The following is a 12444-nucleotide window of genomic DNA, read 5'->3' as shown; positions in this document are numbered from 1 at the left end:
CAGTGTGATTCAAGTAAATTCATAGTAAACTGTGGATCAGCGATGAACAATATGTTCATGGCCATAATAATGAAATATGAAAACTGATTGAACTAAGTATTGTGAGAGAGTAGGCTTTGGAGGATGCAGGGGAAGGGAAGTGTGTGTTTGTATGTGTGTAGACGTGTGCACACGTGTGGGGGAGGGTGATGGTGACAATGATGTAAGGTGGCCAAATTCTGGTTTGCATAGAAAGAAGTCAGTGTGATAATGCTGAAAGTGAAAAATCAGGTACTAGTCGTATATTTTTGTTACTTTAAAATGTGGAGGTATATACTAGGAAAAAAAAATAAAGGAACGAAAACACGTCAAAATGTTTGCTTCTAGGGAGCAGGATTTGAGACAGGGATGGGTGGGCCAGAGGACTGCTCTTTCTCATTGCAAGCCTTGACATTCTGTGCGACTTTGTTTCCTCTCAATTCCATGAGTAACAGGGGGGCACTGGGGTCATCCACCAGCAAGGTCCACAGCAGCACGGGGTTGAGGGGGGAGGGAAGAGGGGTCAGTCCCCCCTCCTCACAGCCAGTGCACCCTCTACAGAAAACCGGAAGCAGCATCAATTCCTTCACAGAGGAACTTAAGATGGCTGCCGCTCCCCATAGCCATCAGAATCCAAGAGCAATGGACTACCCATGTGTGGTCCACCCTGAGGCACTGGTCTGGGCTCCTCATCTGTGCGAATTTTAATGTTCAGCGTCACCTAGTGCAGCCTATGATGGCCGGAGAAGTGAGGTGCTGAGTCAGTTCTTTGTGACTTCCCTCCTACTCTCCCTCCCTTCCTTCCTTCTTTTCCTATATTAGGTTAGAGAAAGAGAAGCAAGCAGAGAAGCCCAGCTGTCTGCCATCATTTAGGAATAGGGGGAGGTGTGCTGGGGGTCTGTGAAGCCTCAGTTAAGAAGAACAAACACTTCATTGCTTCCCTGGTGGAAGAGCCCTGGGCATCAGAGAACAGGGGCCTTGGGTTTTCTAGGGGAGAGGAGCCGACTACCTTCACCCTCTGTCTCTCCCTGCTCTTTGTGTTAGAAAGGAATTTATTGCAGCACAAGGATGGGAGGCAGCCCAGGAGACTCTGCCTCTAAGATATGCCTGTGAAGAGGCAGAAAAAAGCATCTAGAGCACAGAATTTTCCAAAGCTTTTGTAGTTTTGTTGTCTTCTTTGACCCAGCTATGAAGATTGACATAGATTTATCAGCATGGGTGCTAACTAAATTAGGCTGCTTCTAATGGACAAGTAAGAATTTTAATAAATATGAAAGTTCTATTTATAGCGTTAGTACTTTACCACTTCAAATTATATCTTCTGTGAAGAGCCATAGACTCCTTCTTTTCAGGGTCTCTGTTCCTGGTTATTTCCTTCTTTGCCTGCTTCTATCCATTCATTCTTTCGTCTCATCAGCCATTCATTCAACAAGTATTTATTGAGCATCAACCATGTGCCTGGCATGTTCCAGGCCCCGGGGGTGTCCTGGTGAATAAGGAAGACAAGGCCTTTGCTCCTGTGTAGCTTCCCTTGCAGTGGAGGAAGACAGACACGAACTAACGAACAGTGAGGGAACAATGTCAGTGCTATGAAGAGAGTGAAACACGATGTGATGGAGAGTGACTGGTCGGCCTCCCTGAGCAGGTGAGGTCTGAGCTGAGACCTGAATGAGGGGAGGACCCCCTCTGTAAGGACCTAGTCAGAGGGTCCCAGGCTTGAGGGGAATGAGCGAGTGGACAGAGGAAGGGGTGAGTTCAGGGGGTGGGCAGGGCCCTGATAATGTGGGGCCATTTTAGCTGTGGAAGCAAGTTTGGGTTTTATTTTGAGTGGAATGGAAAGACTTTGGAGTTTGTATTTTAAAAGCTTTTAATAGTATGGGGGTGACATTAGTGAATTTGCTTTAAATATCACTCTGATTGCCATGTGACAAATCGGCTTTGAGGGGTGGAATGAAGCAGGGAGCCCAGGTCGGAGGCTGTTACACTGTTGAGTGAGAGATGAAAGGATCTAGAGCTGAGGTGGCAATGATGACAATGAAGGGTTATGGACAGTTAGGGTGTATTTTGGATATAGAGTCAACAGACCTGCTAATGGATGGGATGTGGGAGGAGGGGAGAGTCAAGGATTCCTGAGTTTCTGGCAGGAAGAGCTGGGTGGATGGGGAAGCTCTTTACTGAGACAGAAAGACCAGAGGAGAGGTTTGTTGAGGGGTGGGGTTTAGGGAAGGATTTAGTCACAGGAAGGCAGGGGAACCCTGAGGAAGAGAGAAAAGGAATTCATTCATTTAGAAGGGCGATGGAGGAGATAAATGAGGCATTAGGAGAGCACTGATGACGGTCAGTGTGGTGATTTCAGCAGAATGGTGGCAGTGAAGTCAGAGGTCAAAGGGATGGTGAGCGCTGAGAGCAGGGACCATGTCAGTGTGTGCTCAGACTGTATCCCCAGTGCCTGGAACAGAGCCTGGCAGATGGTAGGTGCTCAAATATTTGTGAAACGAATAAACGAATGAGCAGGAGGTAAGACAGCGTTGGAACTGAGTGTCGAACACTTTCAGAAAGTTTGGCCATGAAGACGTGGGGAGAAAAAGGATAGAGCTGGGGCAGCGGGAGGTTCTATACTGACTTTTAATGTAATGGACAAGGGGTTCCTGAGGACGGTTGCAGTCACAGAGAGAAAAACCCCCTGGGGAGGACAGATGAAAATGCTGGACCAGGAGGGTGACTGATAGAAGGAGGTCCTAGAGGAGGGGGTGGGGAGGATGAGCAGGGCATGGAGGAGGAGAACAAGCATGTGGCACAGTCTCCTCAGTGCCAGGATGTGTCCTAGGCTCTTCTGTTAATTCCCCATGTGACCATCACAATAGCCGTTTGGGATAGATATTATAATTCTCAATTTACACATGAGATGACTGAGGGTTTGAGAGGTGAAATCACTAACTGAGGTGCCAAAATGAGTGAGTGGTAGCATGGGTTTGCTTCCAGAGCCTGTACTTTGACCGTTAGGCGATGCTTGTAGGCGGGTTGGAGTTTGGAGTCCTGGCAAAGCATTAGCACCGGTGAGGAGTCAGGTGGTGGGCTTCTGAGGTTATTTCATGTTTCACCTCAAACTTCAGCAATTTAGAGAGTGGGATCATTGGACTGCAGTAAACGGCACTGTTGAAATTTGGACAGGGGTTTACAGGTCGTCATGTTTGTAAGCAGGGAGGGCAACTTCCTTCTTTTGTAAAAGCTGTCATGGTTTTGTGTATATTGTCCACGTATTAATGTAATTTTTGGAATTTGTTCTTTTGTATCAGGAGGTAGATTAATGGAGCTCAGTAAAAAGTCTAAAGGGGAGATACGTCTAGAACTTAGGAGCTCTGACCCCGCAGGCAGAGGGCCTTGGTTTAAATCATGAATCCAGTGCTTTTTAGGCTGTTTGTTTAATCTGGCTGAGCCTTAGTTTCTTCATGCGTAAATGACGATGGCAATAATATCTTCCTCACCAGAGATTGTGAGGACTAAATGTGCCAGCACATATCTAGGTCCTAATACAGCGATAACTTTGTTGTATATTCATTCCTTTTGTTTTCCTGTAAGCACGTCTTAGTCCCCTTGGGCTGCTGTAACAGAATACCATAGGCTGAGGGACTTAAACAACAGGAATTTATTTCCCACAATTCTGGAGGCTGGGAAGTCCAAGATCAAGGTGCTGGCTGCCTGAGTCCTGTGGTGAGGGCTGTGGTCCTGGCTTGCAAACAGCTGCCTTCTCACTGAGTCCTCACATGGCAGAGAGAGAGGGAAGGCAAGCTTTCCGGCGTCTCTCCTTTTAGGGAACTGATCCCATCATGAGAGCCCGGTGCTCATGACCTCATCTAAATCTGATTACCTCCCAAATGTCCCATCACCAAAAACCATCATATTAGGAGGTAGGGCTTCAATGTATGAATTTTGGGGTGACACAATTCAGTCTATAGCAAAGCGTGAATGCATTCTGAGAAATGGAGGATCTGAGATTCTGAGATACACAGTTTGGGAATGAAGTAATGAAGTTGTGTGAGGTTTTTTGTTGTTGCCGTTGTTGTTAGTTCATTTGTGAGAGCTGTTTCTGAGCAAAAGCCTAGGGCAAAATTAAATTGAGCTCATTACTCTGAGGCTGACACAAATCTGGCTAAGTACTTTATCTGGTAAATAAAATATGGGTTACAGATGTCACCAAGCATGGGGAAAATCCTTTCCTTCTCATTTCATTTATTTAGTTGCCTAATTTTATTTTTTTGTAGTGATTGTCTTAAAAGTAGAATTTATTGTATTGGAAATCCTGGACTGTGGGTATAGACAACTCTGGATCAGAAGAAGTCCATTTACTATTATCTTTTTCCTGACTTGCTACTTGTGAAATGAGAAATGCTTCGTATTTAAATATTCTTTCTTCACCCCACTACCATGGCAAATTAACACACACAACTTTTTCCTTTAACGTTAGAAAGCTCAGAGATTTGCATATGAAACCGTATCTTTATTTTCCTTATTTCGAATACATGTGTGAGTGTATAGCTCACATTTTGATGATGGTCACACGATGCATTGAGACAATTCTTGGCTCAGTGAATTCATGAATATTTATTTTCTTGTCTGCAGTAGGCTGTGCTGCACGGTCTCTCATAGTCCCTCATTAATTTAACAATTTCTGTCGAGTGTCTGTTACTTGTCAAGCATTATTCCAGGTGTTTCAGCAAAATGAAACAAAATCCTGCCCTCGTGGAATTTAGCTGGTTGATGACCATGATGTTTTGCTTAAAATGGCCTCATTTTCTACCTTTTGTAGATGAAACATTGGTTAGAGTTCTGTTCTTTTTTTTTCTTTTAAAGATTGGCACCTGAGCTAACATTTGTTGCCAATCTTCTTTTTTTTTTTTCCCCTTCTTCTTCTCTCCGAAGCCCCCCAGTACATAGTTGTATATTCTAGTTGTAGGTCCTTCTGGCTGTGCTATGTGGGACACCACCTTAGCACGGCCTCACGAGAAGTGCTAGGTCTGTGCCCAGGATCCGAACCGGCAAAACCTTGGACCACTGAAGTGGAGCGCAAGAACTTAACCACTTAGCCACGGGGCCAGGCTGTGGTTAGATTTCTGTTCAGTGAATCTTAAAACTCTTTATTTTAATTACCTTGCACAAAAGCATGTAAATCAAGTTATTGAGATAGGATTGGATTTAGTTTCCTGTGTGTAAAATTAAGGGATATAAGGAGCATATAAATATTTTAACTGGTACTGTTGAAATGAGTAACTGTCTTGGTCTATTCAGGCTGCTGTAACAAAATACCATAGACTGAATGGCTTATAAACAACAGAAATTTATTTCTCATGGTTCTGGAGGCTGGAAGTCCAAGATCAAGGTGTAGGCAGATTTGATGTCTGGTGCTGGCCCCCTTCCTGGTTCAGAGATGGCCATCTTCTCCCTGTGTCCTCACATGGTGGAAGCGGGAAACTCTTGTCTCTTCAACTCCTTAGAAGAGCATGAATCCCATTCATGAGGGCTCCACCTTCATGACATAATCACCTCCCAAAGGCCCCACCTCCTAATACCGTCACATGGGGGATTTTGGCTTCAACATATGAATTTTTGGGGGGACACAAACGTTCATCCCATTGTAGCAACCAAACTGTTGAGTGTCATTTTAACATTTTGTTTTTATAGACCTCGTGTTTTGTGCTTTTTCCAAGAAGTAGAAAACACTGTATAAATTATCCTATTATTTAATTTCCTGAGGTGGACGGTTAAGGTTTTATTCCATACACATGATGCTGTGAGAGGTTAAATGTGTTTCAGATTATTAGTAACAGCATCATACTGGTTTGAGAGAAGCATGGTGAGCTAAGACAGTGAGATTTGTAAGTGATAGAAAAAAGAAACCTGTAAGTAAGTCCTATATCGTTAATAAATAATGCCATTTTCTTCAGAAGGAAGTTGTTGCTCCCCTGTTCTTCCTCCTTCCCCCATTTTAATCACTCTTCCTTGTTGACTGAACTCAGATGAGTAGCTCTTCACTTTGTTTAGCTGCTCCCTGTCAAAAACAAAATAATGGAGTGAACAAGGTGTGAAGTTAAATAATGAGTCTACACAGAATATACACACACTTAAAGTGATGTTGGTGAAATCTAGTTTGCTTAATCATCTCTTCATTTTAAAGTCTCTTGATTAAATTTTAAACCTAATTAGTAAATAAATGTTCTTAATTCAGAGAACAAGTAATGCCGTGAAAGGGGATCTAATTTTAGGTTTTTTGAAAAGTCTTTTTTCCCTCCCAGTGTCTCTACATGTCACTACCAGTTTCTTCTCACTCCCTTCTGTTCATTTTCATAGAACATTTCTTTGTTTAAAGATGACTTAGGACATAGGTTGCTATGAAAATTTTTATTTCTTTGGAAGATAGAAATATTCCAGTCTTTAGCTGTAGACCTTATGTTGGCCACTTCAAGGCCATTATCACGGAACTTGGCAAAGCAGGAAGGTGGTGGTGGGGGGCAGTAAGGAGTGGCGGGCACGAGAGGAGCAGTAACTTTGCTGCAGCATTTATGACTGGTATAAACCAAACCAACTAACAAAACTATTGTAGTGTCGTTTATTATTTGTATATTCAAACTCTGCAGTTAAGCACATACACGTTTAGGTGGGCTACATCTTGTTGCTGAATTAATCCCTTTATCATTATGAATGCCTCGTTTTATAAATAGTAATATTCCTTGTTCGGAAGTCCAATTAGTCTGATATTAAGGTTCACATCAGCTTTCTTTGGCTGCGTGTTTGTGTGGTCTGTTTCCCCCATTCTTTTAATCTCGCTGTGTCTTTGTAGTTACAGTCAGTTTCCTTTAAAAAGTGTATAGTTGGGTCTTGCTTTTCTTCATCCAGTCGGACAATCTTTGCCTTCAGTTGAAGTGTTTATACCATTACTAGAATTATTGATGTGTTTATATTTAGGTCTCCCGTCTTTTCTATCCAGTTCTAGTTCTTTTCTACCAGTCCCATTTGTTCTTGGTCCCTTTGTTTCTCTTTTATCATCTTCTTTTGGAGTGAGTAATTTTTATGATTCCATTTTATCTCTTCTATTAGCTTATTAATTATACATCTTTCTAATTATGTTGGTTGTTCTAGGGGTTTCAGTATGTATCTCTAACTCACGGTGGTTCACTTTCAAGTAATATTATGTGATTGTGTATTGTGTAAGAGCCTTACCATAGTATACTTGCATTTCCTCCCTCTTGTCCTTCGTGTTACTGTTCTCATACATTTTACTTCAAGATATTTTATGAAATGTGCAGTGCCTTTTAAGGACTTATACTTCAGACAAGTATCTTTAAAGAGAGTAAAATTTTAAGAAAGCTTTCATATTTACCCATATTTTCCCTTTTCCCATGCTCTTTATTTCTTTGTGTAGATATAAATTTCTATCCTGTATCATATTGTTTCTGCCTGAAGAACTTCCTTTAACGTTTCTTGTTGTGCATGTCTGCTGGCGATTAATTCTCTCAGCCTTTGTTTGTCTGGAAAGATCTACACTTTGCCCTCATTTTTGAAAGTTATTTTCACCCACTATAGACTTTTGACCTAACTGACTTTTTCTTTCAGTTCTTTAAATATGGGACTCTGCTTGCCTAATTTCTGACAAGAAGTCTATTTGATTTCCTATCTTTGTGCCTCTGAGAGAAAATGTTTCTTTTTCTCTGGCTATCATCAAGATTTTCCCTTTATCTTTGGGTTCCAGGAGTTTGCCTATGATGTGCCTCAGTGGATTTTTCTTGGTGTTTATACTCTTGGGCTCTCTGAACTTCTTGGATCTGTGATTTGTTGTTTTGTTAATTTTGAAAATTCTCTCTTCAAGTACTTTTTCTGTCCTGTTCTCTATCTTTTATCCTCTATCTAATATCCAAGTACATGTATATTATACTGCTTGACGTTGTCCCGTATATCTTGGATGATCTCTTGTTTTCCGGTGTACATATGTATGTATATTTTAGAATATCTATTTGATTCTTTTTTTTATTTCCATCTCTCTGCTGAAATTTCCCATCGGTGATGCTTATTGTCTACCTTTTTCATTAAATCCTTTAACACATTAATTATAATTATTTTAAAATCTAACTGCTAGTTCTCACATCTGAGTCCTTTCTGGCTTCAGTTCTGTGGATTGCTTTATTACTTGATAATTTGTCTTTTTTTCTTTTCTGTGTGTCACCATTTTCATCAAATACTGGCTATTTTGTTTGGCGCACCACTTCTTTTGACAGACCCTGAGTAATCATCAGTAGTTGAACTGAGTTTGTTGTTGTTTTTGCTGTAGTTACCTTCAGCGCCCCAGTCTTCAAAATTCCTCCAGTGGTGGGCTGCTGACACTTGTGCTTAGCATGAGGGCTGCATTACTGCAGGGCTTTTTTCAGGGTTCCTATTCTGCTCTCAGCTATTGGCAGGACCTGCATCCTGAGCTACAAATGGATATTTTCCCATGCTCCTTTTCCTCCCCCAGCAGCAGATTGCCATTGCTGGTTATTTGGTGGCAGCTCGCGGTGAAGGCTGGTAGGTTTCTTGGTTCTCCTGATCTAGCCTCAGGCTTAGGAAGGCTTGGTTCACCTACACTTTGCTAGTGGAGCTTTCTTAATCCTTCAGACCTCTGTCCTCACTGCAATCCCCCCACCCCACCTTACCACATAGCCGTGGTCTGCCCTATGTCCATGAGGGAGTCTTCTTTTTTTTTTTTAAGATTGGTACCTGTGCTAACATCTGTTGCCAATCTTCTTTTTTTTTTCTTCTTCTTTTCCCCAAAGCCCCCCAGTACATAGTTGTATATTCTAGCTGTGAGTGCCTCTGGTTGTGCTGTGTTGGACGTCGCCTCAGCGTGGCCTTATGAATGGTGCCGTGTCCACACCCAGGATCCGAACCAGCGAAACCCTGGGCTGCTGAAGTGGAGCACGACCTTAACCACTTGGCCACAGGGTCGGCGGCCCGTGAGGGGTTCTTGAAGGGAACTCTGAAGTGGGGGCACACGTCCTGCCCTCTCGCAGCGATAGTGGGCCTCGGCGTTGTGTTAGCCTAGGAGCCTGGCTGCGAGCAGCGGTCCTTCCTCTTGCTTAGCTGCAGATGGCTGCTGCTGGCCTTCACCTCCTGCAGTCTACCTTCACCTGGGAGCGGGGGCAGGAAGGTTTCCTGTCCCACCCCCAGTGTCTTCCAGATTTTGCTTTATATGAGACGTGTTCCACTGAGGGGGGTTATGACAGGTGCCATCTCTGTCCCATCTTGTGAAAACCCAGTGGAGGCTCCTGGAGAAAAGCTGGCGAATGAGCACGGACTCTCCTTAAGTCTGGGTCTCGAGAGATCTAAACTGGCATGCTGGTCCATACTCCCCATTTAAAATTTTGTCAAAATTTCGCTTATTCTTTTCTTACTTAGTTTTATGGTGGTGATCTCTCCCTCCTATGCTAGGCCAAAGGTGGAACAGTTTGTGTGTCCCATTGCTTCTCCGAGGAGCTTGTCATTCTTTGGATTTCAGTGTAACCTGGTGGCTTCAAAATAATTTATTATTTTAAAAACCTCCTTCCCTACATATAGTATTATTTGAATTTAATAATTCAGATACCTCTATGACCTTTTCCAGTCTTTTCCAATTGCATAAAAGATTTTATATTGTTTACAAAATATCTTTTATTTTTAAAATACAATGAACTATCCATAGATTTTTGTTAACACTGAGTACCCTGAGCTAGAGATGTTCTTAGTACATGTTAAGGCATTGGAGAGGTAGGTCGTGAAACTGATGCCCAGGCAAATGTCCTTAAGTAAAGAAGTAAATATTCAGCTGGGAACGTGCCCAGATAACCTCATTTTATCACAGAAGAAAGAGAAATGATGGGAGCCATTGGGAAATTTATAAAAGAAACTTTATTAGACTGGTATTACTAATTTTCTAAATTATGAGCTCATTTCCTTTGGGGATTGTCATTAGGGAAGAGGATTTTGTTGTAAAGAGTTCTGCCAATCTTGTGCTTTGGATTGGTTCATTTATCCAAGCTGGACTCTCGAATTCCTTTATAGTGAAATGCAGAGAATGCATTATATATGTATTATTAGTATATATATTTTATATATATATATCTTCTAATCAAGTCCCCAGAATATGCAGTAATACAAGAATTACATTAATGTGTTCATTCAAAAGATTATTGGAAACTGTGTTAGTACTTGAACTGAACTCAATGCTAAAATGGTTCATTTCAATAAAATGCTTCTTGGCTTCATTCAGAAATTAGCACTAAAAGCTTCTTTCAAATAAATCACATACTAAGGAGACAAAATTTCTTTAATTTATGGGTGGCGTTTGGTAGTGGTTCTAGCTACTGCTGTCCTTGGTTCATTTTGCTTAGTGTTAAATGGGTACTGGTGATTGGCAATTTTTCATTGATCATGTGAGTTTCAGTCAATGGGAGAGAAATCCTTCCCTCTCTCAGTTGAAACTAAGCAAAGTTAGGCATCTACTTTCTAATAAATGCCTAGCATCATATATTGAAAGAGATACTCTCAGAATATAGGCATTTCTGGTTGACAGGCAATTCAGTCATTGTCGTAGTGGCTTCTTGGTAGAGAATTCCAGGTCTCAGGCTTTTCCATTCAACAGTCACCATGTGGAATTCTCTATCTTCAGTTAAGAGCTGTGATTTCAAGATCACCAAACATCTCTCCACTCTTTTGAAAAATATGAATTAACTCTCTCTCTGTCTCTCTCTCTTTCTCTTTCCCTATCTTCCTCCATTCTTCACTCCTTCCTTTTAATGCCGCCTGCTGAAGTTTGTGATTATAATAAAAGCAATCTCAGTTTATCTTTATATTGTAAAAATTCTAAAGATATAGGGCTAGTTCTTTCATGAGAACATAATTTTAGATCAGCAGCAAATCCTTGTGATCTTGTTACTCGTTAAAAACTCCAATGTTTTTTGTTTTTCTCTGAAAATCACATCACATGTTCTGATCACTGAGTAATACTATGTTTTGTAGAATGCTTGTAACAGAATGCCAGAAATGCATGCTTACAACATTAAAAAAAATAATGGGGCTGGCCCCATAGTTTAGAGGTTAAGTTTGGCGTACTCTGCTTCAGTGGCCTGGATTCAGTTCCCAGGTGCGGACCTACACCACTCGTCAATGGTCATGTTGTGACAGCAACCCACATACAAAATAGAGGAAGATTGGTACAGATGTTAGCTCAGGGCCAATCTTCCTCAGGAAAAAACTCATGAAGAATTTAGAGGGCCAGTTTTTTTTTCAGCAGAAGAAAATTAGATCGTAGACATAAAAAAACTTAGAATATAAAAATTGTTTTAAATCTAGTAGCAAGCATAGTGATTCACGATCATGATTATCAACCCAATAACCATTACAGTGACCACCATAGTTACCTGCAACCAGGTACTTACATAAAGGCAGAAATTGTGCTAATTGTTTTATATATTTTTTTTTAATTTTATACTACAGAAACATATGAAGTATGCAATATATAGAGTGGTGAAGAGCACGGATTCATGCCAGAGTGCCTGGGGTCTTGTTCTTCTCCATTCTTTGTCAGGTATATGATCTTGGGCAAATTTCTTAAACTCTTTGTGCTCCAGGTTCCTTATATGTAAAATGGCAAAAATCTTAGTACCCATAGGGTTGTTGTGAGGAATAAATGAGATAATATGTGAAAAGGCATAAAACAATCCAATACATAGAGGCACCTAATAAGTGGTAATGCTGACTTCCCCATGTTTGTTTTATGCCAAATCAACATTGAAGAATTATTGTTGAGAACCATATTCTTTCTACAATCTCTCCTCATTCTCTGTTAGGTTCATTAGGGAAAATGTCTTGATTTGACATATTTATGATATGTTATTAGCTCTCTTTTTGTGAGCTTGTAACATTTGAAATGGAACTAAGACGGAGTATAAAGAAATATAACATAAAAAGTATTCTGGGATCATACTTTAAAGTTCATCAGGGTTTAGAGTGCTCATTGAATGCCTGGATTAACACTCATTCCTAACAGAGGGGTGTATTTATTTGATTGAAGAATGCCATCCTCATTATAAATTGAAAAGAACTGCTTGTGTTTCTTATTTATTTTTCTGTGACTAACAATTAGTCAAGAATAAATATCCTTTTGACATTTTTAGAGTCTCTGCTGAGTAAAGCAGCATTAGTTAAATAAACAAATCATTAGATTGAAACGCAAGAAATAAAGACATAGTTTACCAAATAATAGATAAATAAGCTTTATTTTCATATAGGAAGCTATGTTTTTTGTATGTCAACTTTACAAATATGAATACTGTTTGCATTATGTAAATCATGGTCATCATTATTTATATATAAGCTAGAAATTGCCTGTCGATTTTGAAATCATTCTAAGCAGCAATCTCT

The sequence above is a fragment of the Equus caballus genome, chromosome 6 (genome assembly GCF_041296265.1).
Source record: "Equus caballus isolate H_3958 breed thoroughbred chromosome 6, TB-T2T, whole genome shotgun sequence".
NCBI classification, from domain to species: domain Eukaryota; kingdom Metazoa; phylum Chordata; class Mammalia; order Perissodactyla; family Equidae; genus Equus; species Equus caballus.
This window is presented reverse-complemented; position numbering follows the sequence as displayed.